General features: G+C 50.4%; 1 long non-coding RNA gene across 1 annotated transcript; it reads right to left on the bottom strand.

The window, feature by feature from the left end:
* Positions 1-5,434: 5,434 nt before the first annotated feature.
* LOC114013188 (uncharacterized) lies at positions 5,435-9,877 on the bottom strand. Its single transcript, XR_003556099.2, has 5 exons — positions 9,771-9,877; positions 9,244-9,636; positions 9,027-9,147; positions 8,148-8,367; positions 5,435-7,185 (listed from the first exon to the last, which is right to left on the bottom strand). It is a non-coding gene; the product is annotated as an uncharacterized LOC114013188 (long non-coding RNA).
* Positions 9,878-10,078: the final 201 nt, after the last annotated feature.

The following is a 10,078-nucleotide window of genomic DNA, read 5'->3' as shown; positions in this document are numbered from 1 at the left end:
GCCTCACCAGAGGATCCTCACCTTCACCTCATCTGTTCTGGCCTCCCATTTCTTGCAAGAGGGGCAGAGACCCTGTGGCTGCTAGGGGTGTAGCCCTGTGCCAGGGGACATGGGGAGGTCACAGCAAAGGACAAAACAGTTTTCCTGAACTCCTCCTAGAAGGTACTGAGCTAAGGGGTTTGGGGAGGCTAAGACTAAAAAAGCAAACAAACAAACAACAACACAAAATTAAAAATCTACATAAGCTGGAGACACCAGCACAACCGATTACAGTGTCTCCTCACGTGCCTGGGTTTTCGGCTGGGTTAAAAGCAAACAGGGTTACAAGCCTCCAGCAAACTCAGCCTGCTGCTTCCTCACCTCCTCACAGCTTCGGTTCAGACACAAGTGTTACTCAAACAGCTCACATTCCTATGGGTAGGGTGGAAACCTTGGCTGCTTTATAGTTTGTGGGCAAAGCAGATTGTAACTCGTTGTTCATCCTGCTCTTCGGGGAGGTCTTCTCCGTGGGCTTTCTCACAAATTGGAAAGGGGAACAAAGCCAGTGACAGAAGTCTTAAAGCAGCCAGGTCTCACTCCCAGGCTGCGAGGCTTACTTCTCTGAATCTCTTCCTTGGAAAGCTTCTTGCCTTTACTAAGGACTAACTGGAAATCCTGTAGTTCAAGCGGGGAGCTTAACCTGAGCCCACTTGAGGCTGCTACAGGCTACAGACACTTGCCCGTGCCAGAAACAAGTGAAGATGCTCTTTCTCACCAGAAGCAAGTCAGACAGTAGCCTGGCAGGTAGCCTGCAAGGGTCTTGCTGAGCCAACCCTCTTGCTGTAGCAAGGATGCTCTCCTCTGCATCCTCCACTCAGGCCAAGGTTTTGGCAACAGGATCAGCTGAGCCCAGGATCTCCAAACACTCAGCATTTAGCAGCCACCTTAGACAGACCTTGCAGTGCTTCCACATGTCCCAGGGAGACAGGTCATTGCCACTTTGGTGCTCAGTCACCCCTCCAGGCAGCGTGAGCCACTGTAGGTGCTCAGCCTGGAGGGAGTGTGGAAGAAACCCAAAACACCTGGTGCAAGCTGGTCTCCCATCCTCATCTGACCCCCAGTTCACACCCCACATGCCAGCAGACACAGAGCCATGGGAAAAATCAGTCCGGGGCAGAAGTGATGTGCAGGGCAGGTTTGTGAGAGGCAGGGAATCATCTGAGGAACTAGAACAAGAGACTGAGCCATTTTCTCCTTACTGCGCCTTCATCCTGAGGACTTGCTCCCTTTTCCCTCAGTGCTCAGAAACTCACACAGAAGGTTTGGACTTTCCCCTTAAATGAACGCTACCATTGAGACTTCTCTCAGAGAATTTCCCCAAATGGCCCAAACCCATGCTACTGCTGGAGAGGCTGCTGAGGCTGGCCTGGCAAATACACCGAGTACTGATGCAGCACTGAGCTTGGAAAGGAGAGAGAAGAACTGTCTGCTTTTAGGGGAAAAACAAAAAAACAAGAATCTCTCCGATATTCCTGTGTTCCCTCCAAAAAAAAACCCTCATGTGGAAAACACTCAACACACACACACCTCCAGCGCACCCCTGCCCTTGCAGTAGCTCTTGTGCGCTAAAGGATACCCCATTTTATTTTGTACAAGCCAAAAGAGCCTTTCCAGGCAGCAGGACAGTGACAAGACGACCCACAGAGCTGGCACACAACAGCCAGCCCAGCGGGGTCCCAGCATCCAGCAGGGATGCCAGGCAGGAACAGCAGCCTCCCTACATGTTCAAAAGGTCCTTCCCAATTAGGTACAGGCCTGATGACAAGGGAGTTTGGGCCACATTTCTAGAGGTTTTGAGAAGCCTGTCTCCTCTTACCTCTGCTTGGGGGAACGTAACCCTCAGTACCTCTTCTTTCTCCCCAGGCTCAGAGCAGGTGCTCATGCATCTCTCTGATACACTGGGTGCTCAAAGCTCCCCTCTTCAGCCTCAGGGATGAGCTTTATGGATGTCTACAGCCTTCAGTGCTGGGTACAGTTCAGTGCTTCAGGTCTGGATGGACCTGCAGCTGCCTCAGAACCAGGGTGCAAAGGCAACCCCACTGCGAGACAGAGGGAAGGTGCAGGAGAAGCGTTGCACAAAGCTGTAAGAAAGAGCAGGTGAGAAAAACAGCCCACAAGAAGAGGTTTCACAGATTGCTGCTGAGCCAGACACTCACCGCTCTCCCCTGGCAGGGACTCACAGGCATGCTCCTAGCAGCCGCACCTTCTCACCAAAGCTTCAGATATGATGGCCACCCAGACCACAAGTTCCACAGTCCAAGGATGAGAAATCAAGGAGAGATGCAATAAATAAATCCTTCCTATCTCAAAAGACTATTAAGAAACCAAACATGTAAGTGACTTCAATAAAAAAACTGCAAACAAATCCCTAACCCCAAGAAGGGAGTGGTGTGCTTATATTTCAGAGGCACAGCTGAGAGCCCTACCCATGTCCTGAGCAGCTGAAAAGCATTTCATCCTTCACAGCAGCCCCTATCACTGCTGGGGAAATTTCACTGCCTTCAAGTGCATCCTCGCTGGGAGAAAACACAGCTTCATCAATATTTGATACTGTGGGCGATGGTCTGCAGCTGAAGCTTGCTGCTGCCATAGTCCTTCCTCATACAAATTACTGCAAATGGCTGAGGGATGGACCAGCCAGCACGCAGGGCGAAAGGAAAAACCACCCAGGACTGCTGCCTGCTCCACGCTGCCTGGAGGGGGAAGCGACACAATGGAGAGATTACAATGAGCTTATAAATCAATGGGGGGAAAGCGGGGATTATAAACACCCGGACAATCGCTGAATACACAGGGAAGTGGACAGATAAGTAAAGGCAGAAGTTTTAGTAAATATGCATTTCAGGGGAAACACTGCCTCTTGCACCAGCAGAAGAAGGTTTATTTGCAGAACGGAGCCAGTCAGTTGACTGGTGCCCCACGGGCAGGACCAGCTGAGCATGTGCACCCACTGAGGAGACAGGATGGAGCCTGTGACCTGCACCCCAGCATCCTGGCCCCACAGCAACCCAGCAGGATTAGCGGCTGGCACACAGCACTATACCTAACCCTGCGGGAAGTATCGTGACAGGGAAGTAGCTCTGAGGACAAAACATGCGGCATCTCTGGCTGGCAGCTTTGCCTGAGCTCCTCACACTGCTGGGATCCTATTGTATGGCATTGGCCTTATTTCTCCCCTGTACCACCGATGTCTGCTCTTTCCACAACCCTGCACCCTGGCAGCAGTTCTTCTATCTCAGGGGCACCAGTGCTTCCCGGGAGGAATGGGAGGACACCATCCCCACTAGACCAGGGATTAGTCACAAGCCAAGGGCACCTCCTACAAGGAGCCTGTAAAAGTGCAACAGGAAGATGCACTTTGATGTGAAGTCCTGGGGAACTGACCTTGGGGGAAGTGTGGTGACAGACCACAAGGAAGCTTTGTCCTCAGTCCCTGAGTGGTCTTTGACCTGGCTGTCAGACAAGGCCGCTCCAGTGAGCACCCTGAGGGAGATGACTTTTGCTTGAAGTCCTTTAGGTCCAACCGTCTGGGACTGGGGTTCAGCAAAGCTGCCTGGTGTTACCTGGGGCCTGACACCACCTTTAAAGATGTGCGCATTCAGGGACACAACTAAGTAAAGCCAGAGTGGGGAGAGGGAACATCAAATACACCTGGTCCTGCCAGCCATGGTGCAGCCATCTTTTTGTAACTGTGCCCACTCCACAGTCCTCCCTTTGCCTTGTGCTGGATTAAAACCAAAGCAGCATCTAAAACGGTTGCCCCAAACCTCCCTCTCAGCTTCAGGCTGCATTTTCTGGGCCAGAAATGTCTGACAACATATTTCCTGAAGGATGCGTGGAAGTCTTCAAATCTGATGTGGCAGCCTTTCTTTCCTTTATTACAGGCAGTGCTTTCCTTAGGGGTGACCCCTGTATTTATGCCCTCAGCTAGAGAAAGATGCTATAGCACATGTGGGAACAGGCTCCAGCTCTGCAGAGGGACCAGGACAGACTCCAGCCGGCAACTGGTAGCATAGCCGGCATCTGACTCCGTCCTACTGCCTCCTAAATCCCTGACTCTTCAAAATCCCCCACCCCTCAAAATCCCCTTGCACAGCTGGTGAAAGAGCCAGACCAAATGTGGGGTGAAGTGCCTGGAGGCTGCAGCGAACAGGCAGCAGCACGAACTCAAGCACCCAGTGTCCGCAGAGGCGGCTCTGCAGTGTGCGAGAGGAGACCCCTTCCCCTGCAGCATTCTGCTTGCATAAGCAACGTTTATGCTATTAAATTCAGAAAAGCAATAACATCCCCAGCAATAGATGCCACTCACGATAGCTCAGGGAACAGATAAGAATCCCAGAGCTATGTTATTCCTGTTCAGAGCCTTGGTCACAGTGACCTCCATGGATACTTTAAAATCAAGCTGGTTTAACTCTGGTTCTTTATTTGTTTGTGTTACATCCACTTTTTAAAGAAACTTTCAAAGACCCTAAGCCCTGCAGTGTATCTACTGTTCACTAGTTTTCCTTTTTAATTGAATGAGGCAAAGACCAGTTAATTAAAAAAAGATCTCCATCTCCCAGCTGACATATTGCCCTTGGCCCAAGCGATAGTGCTCCCCACCCTGTGCGCAGAGCTATCAGGCACAACGTGGACTGAAATGGAAATGCAAGCAGTGACTGTGGCTGACAGAGACTAGCAAGTGCCCCTTCGAGCTCGCTGAATTTGGAAGCTCCTACTGAAACAGGAAGGCAAAGTGCCAACCACAAAATGAACCTGGCAGAATGAGAACTCCCTCTTCTCCCTCCTCCCAGGAGATAAAAAACAGCCCTTTGAGGGGATGTGCTTGCACCATACAGGGATCCAGTAAAGAAGTGTCAAAGCCAAAGACATTTTTTTTTTTAAAAGAAACAGACTCAGTTCATTTCCCATCAAACACCAAAGCCTGGGCACATTACTGCTTTGGGGTGCAGTGTGGTTCAGCAGTGCTCTTATGCTGCACCCCTGGGCCAGCCCCGGAGATGGGACCTATGTCCATGTATTGGCACTTCTTCCAGCGAGGTCTCCATCGCAGGACAGGAGATGCAGCTCCAGACCCTAACCCTGCAACACTACCCTCTTCTTCAAGCTCCTTAAGTGTGCGTAGGAGATAAAACTTGCTTCTCCCAAAACAGGCTCCTTCCTTCCCACAGGGACCCTCTGATAGCAAGACCTATTTGGCACCCCCATGTCTCCTCCCAGATGGGACAAGTTCTGGTGAGCACAGCCAGGACCAGCCTGTCTCCTGGAAGGGGCAGTGACCAGAACAGGCAAAAGACAGGCAGGCTGGGCAGCCGGCAAGCAAGCATCCCAGCTGGCTAGAGAAAGAGGGGATGGGTGGTCCCATGGACCCCACAGCCCACACCAAAAAGCTCCACATCCCTGTCCCTACATCATTTCTAATGCAGAAGGGCTGCTTCTGAAGCAGCAGACACACAGAGCTTCATTCAAAACCTCTCTGTGTAATTACAGATCCATGGTTTCTTCTGGGCTTCCACTTATTTAATCATCCTTTCTCATCTGCATTTAATACCCTAAGCTCTGTCAGAGGGCAAAAACACAGCCTTTACATCCAGAAGGACAAGAGTTCTCTGCAACAGCTGCTATATTTAACAAAAAATACACTGGGTTGTCATGGCAACCCTGGTTTCTAAAAATAGAAACGCCATATACAGCACAGTTGAGAGCACAGGCTGCGCTAACGGAAGCTGCTTTTATAGAGCACTGGGAAATGGAAGTAAACTTTCGTTCTTCGCGGGAACTGGTATCAAGCAAATCATGCAAAATCACAAAATCCTGTACTAATTAAAACCTTGATCCAGTGCAAAGGATCCCCATTTCCCTTGGCTCAAACATTGATCCATACTCTCTAGTGCCTCGGCTCAAAAGTGTGCTTCAGTGGGAGAGGGGCTGAAGCAGGCTGCACCAGCCGAGCAGCAATGAAGCTGGCATGCCGGAGCTGGATGTGGCTGCTTTTCCTCCTGGCGCTGACATGCCGAGGCCCAGCATGACCAAGCCACCGTGCGCTGGGCATGGGGACAGGTTCCAGCCGCCCAGGAAATTGGGCAGGTTGTCGGGTCACCCCCAGCCAGCAGATCTGTTTGGATAAGGCTGGGTTTTGGTAAGCTCGGTGCTCACAGCTGGTGCTCAGAGGAGCATCTGGTCCCGCCTTGCTTGCTCTAAATGACTTACAGAGCGGGTATCAGAGCCATGCCCCACATATACAGGTTTCCAAATGGCCTTTTCCCCCTCCGCTGAGAAAACCAGCACTTATGGGCATTAAATCAGGCTCCCCCATATTCCCTGAAATATGGACACCCCCCTCAGCACAGCATTGTTAGCAAAACATGCAATGAGCACCCTACAGCATGAGCCAGCTGAGCATCTTCCGAAATCTGATTAGCAAGGCTGAGCAGTCACAGCCTGCTTATGAACAGCAGTTGCTTCCTATTGCAGTCTAAGTCTCCAGTCATCTCACTAATTCTCCTTGACATTTCTTGCTCCAAGTGGAAGACGCACGCGTTGCCAGATTGCAAACCCCCAGTGTTGTTTCCAAGCCCCACTTCCCCGAATGGGAGGACCAGCTGCACGCTTGCTGCTTGCTGCATCCCACTTAAAACATCCCCTGGTTTAGCTCTCCCCATGCAGCACTGGCTTCTAGGAATCCTTGAGCGCTGTGGCTGAGTGCTGCGTGCTTTCTGGATGATGCACAGCTCTGCTTGACTTCTGCACCATTCTTTAAAGGAAGACATTGGATAGCGAGGAAAGGCCCTTGAAGAGGAAAATACTTCACGTTGTTGTAGCAGTGTGTGTGAGTGTTCATTTTTTTCCCCCTTAAGAAAAAACAGACTGCCAGACCTGATGGGATCCTAAGTCAATCCAATGCAGTATTTTCCCTATGTCATGGCTGATACCTGTAGCCTCTAAGAAAACGAAGAAATCCCAAGTTGTGCGTTTGTGGGACTACCTGCAGTGGTTTGCAGCCAGTACTTCCCCAACGCTTAGCGTGTGCTCTGCCTCAGTTTTCTGCTACTTTTGCATTTCATAAGTTCTTCCTGTTGACTGTAGTATTTGGAGTTTTCTCAGTACGTTTCAAAGCAGGATCTTGAAATGGACACATTTAGGCATCTGTATAGAAAAAGGGAGCTTAAGATACCTTGAGATCTCCATGGACAAATCCGCCTGTCTGGGGACCAGAGGCTCATATGTTCTGAAACCAATAAATAATTTTACTGCAGGCTGAAATAGCATTGAAGATGATGTCACTTGGTTTACAATCTGAGTTACACTATAGCCCAAACCTTAGGCTGTTAGCTGCAGACACTCAAGGCAGCTCACGGTGCCTAGCAAGCATGCATCCACCAATGTCATGCTTTTACAAGTACAGATGTGGCTGTTGTTTCTGCAAGCATAGCTTATTATGCAGGGTTTAAGTGACTGAACCATGTCACGTGCACAGATGCAGCCTGAAGGTGAACCCCAGGGACAGTTAGCCCTTCCTAAGACCTGGTAGAACAAATCTGATGGACCTCAGACCTTCAGATCATCATCTTCAGACCTCGTGGTTGAAGATCATTGCTTTCCCTGAGAAAATGCAACATGATTAAATGCTCATCAGGAGCACCACTTGCCTTGTTGGACAGCTAGCCAATGTCATGCCAAGCCCACAGGCCCTCTCTGTGGGCTTACACACCAATTCATCATGTAAAGCTAAACCCCTTCTCTCTGCACACTTCAGCACCAGACCTTGCCAAATGCATGAATCCACTTTCCCCACTGGGCATGCAGGGAGACTGAGGGGTGAATGCCAGCAGGCAACAGGGGCTCTCTTGACTCATTGCATCTCCCACCCACAGTGGACACATCAACATCAACCCCTTTGGCTCGTGGTGAGGGAGCACTTCTCCCCTCCATCAATTGTGCCTCTGCCTCTGGGCTTGCTAAATACGCTGGCATGACACAATCAATGCAACAACCCATTCTGTTACCTAAAACTGGACAAGATGAAAACGTTTATGTGAGTCATTAAACGGGTAAGTGCCCGGAGTGTGTTAGTGTGCAATAAATAACACTCTTCCCATACTACTCACCAAGCTGGGGTTGCAGACGTATCCAGCTCGCAGAGGCTGGCCCTGCCACAGGGCTGTGGCTGCCGGGAACCTGGCTTGGAGGGTGCTTCAGCAGGAAAGAGTGCGAGAGCATCGGCATGGGCTTGGCAGGGGGCCTCGCTCAAGGACTTCAGGTTTTGTTTGCTTCATCCCACTTCATCCTGACCCAGTTCCTGGCCAATCCCAACTTGCCGTGAGCTCACTGCAGAGGGTATATAAATAATGGATGTTTCTCCGACTCCCTCCACCACCTGTGCTGTCCGCTATAATTTCAGCTCAGCATCTTTCTGCAGCCTCCCTGGGTCTCTGGAAGCAGAGCACATTTGCCCTCCTGTATTTTCTCTCAGATCTGGCCCACATTTACACCTGCCCTGCAACCTTTCCTCCTACAGAGCCCAGTGTTCGGACGGATGGTCCTTCTTTAGCTTACAGCCACCGAAGGCCATACACTGATGGCTGTATCAGCAGCACAGCAGCCGCTCCTTGTTATTGACAAGGGCAGCAAATTCATGGCACTTACGGCGCACAAATAAATCCATAGCTTTGTGATCTGTGAAAGGAAGGGCTTTAATGGTGAATATTCTCCAAAACTGGCAAAATGGCAAAGGATGTGGATGAGACTTAGACCAAATGTTCATGTGGCGGCAGGTGGTCCAGCTCCTTGGGCTGGGCTTGGCTGCTAAGCACTGAGCTGGACCAAGAGGATAAAGTGAAGAATGCTTGCTGCTGGAGGCTGGTGCTTTTAGAGCAGGGCAGGGAGTTAAGTGCACAGATCCTGTTATTGCTAATGGTGTTTGTGTTTAGAGCTCCCCAGGCGTTGCTTTAGAAACTGCCATGCCCAGGCTGTTAACCCAGTCTCACCTGCTGTTTAGCTTTTGGTACTCAGATGCAAAATTGTATTGTGTTTGGATGCGCAGGGCATGTCGCGAAGTGCTTGCTGCAAGTGCTGCAATTTGCCTCCCGCGTTCCTGCCTTTCGGCTGCTGAAAATGAAAAGGAAGGTTGAGCGACAGCATCTCAGGAAGGGTGGGCAAGCAGGCAATGGCCCAAACTGCTCTCCTCACCCAAATCTCACTGACCTTATGGGAAAGGGGAACCAGTGGCGGTGCTCAGAGGCCTGATGAGTAGAAATGAGCCCCTAAAGGGACTTCAGCTTGACTCCCAGCCCTTCATTCCCACTCCAGTGAGTTCCTCTGGCAGCCCTCCCAAACAACTGCTCACAGCCAGTTCTCAGCGCTGGGCACAAATGGCACCCCACAGGGCAGCAGCAGCAGAAGTATCATGGACAAAGCTTAGTTGCTTAAGGTTCTTCAGTGTCCCACCTCATCAGTGGCCAGTACACAGATGAGCCATGCCTTTGTGTTGGAAGTAGAGGAAATTTCTTTTGCTGACTTCTGTTGAAGAGAAAAGCCCTGGTTCCTCTGATGCTGGGCACTGCAGTATCCCCTTCCGGGACCTTTCCCTCCTGGTGTCTTTATCAAAAAAGATGAACTAAATATTTCATGAGGGCACTCTGCCCTCCCCAGGAGGATTTCCATCACTCAGTGAGGCCAGACCACATGTGTATGTAACAGCAACTCTCTGGATGCTGCATGTACAGACTCACCCAAGCGATGCTCATAGTCAGGTGGGTGCTTTATCAAGGAAACACAGCTTCTGATGGCACTGTCCCAGCCTCAACCTGCTGACATCAACCACAGGTATGTAATAACAATCCTGCACAAGCCCACAAGGCTTCATCTACCCAGACTGATAAAGCATTTGGCCAACACATGGACTGTGTGGCAGTTGTGCTCTGAGAGTCAATGCAAGAGACATAATGAAAAGTGCTCAAGATTTACAGGCATGAGACAGAATAAACACAATAAGCTGCTTAATTTTGATGTGAATCTGGCCGAATTTGCATCATATGCC

This window comes from Falco peregrinus, chromosome 8 (genome assembly GCF_023634155.1).
Source record: "Falco peregrinus isolate bFalPer1 chromosome 8, bFalPer1.pri, whole genome shotgun sequence".
In the NCBI taxonomy this organism is placed as follows: domain Eukaryota; kingdom Metazoa; phylum Chordata; class Aves; order Falconiformes; family Falconidae; genus Falco; species Falco peregrinus.
Note: the sequence above shows the minus strand (reverse complement) of the source record. Positions and strands in the feature narration are given on the sequence as shown.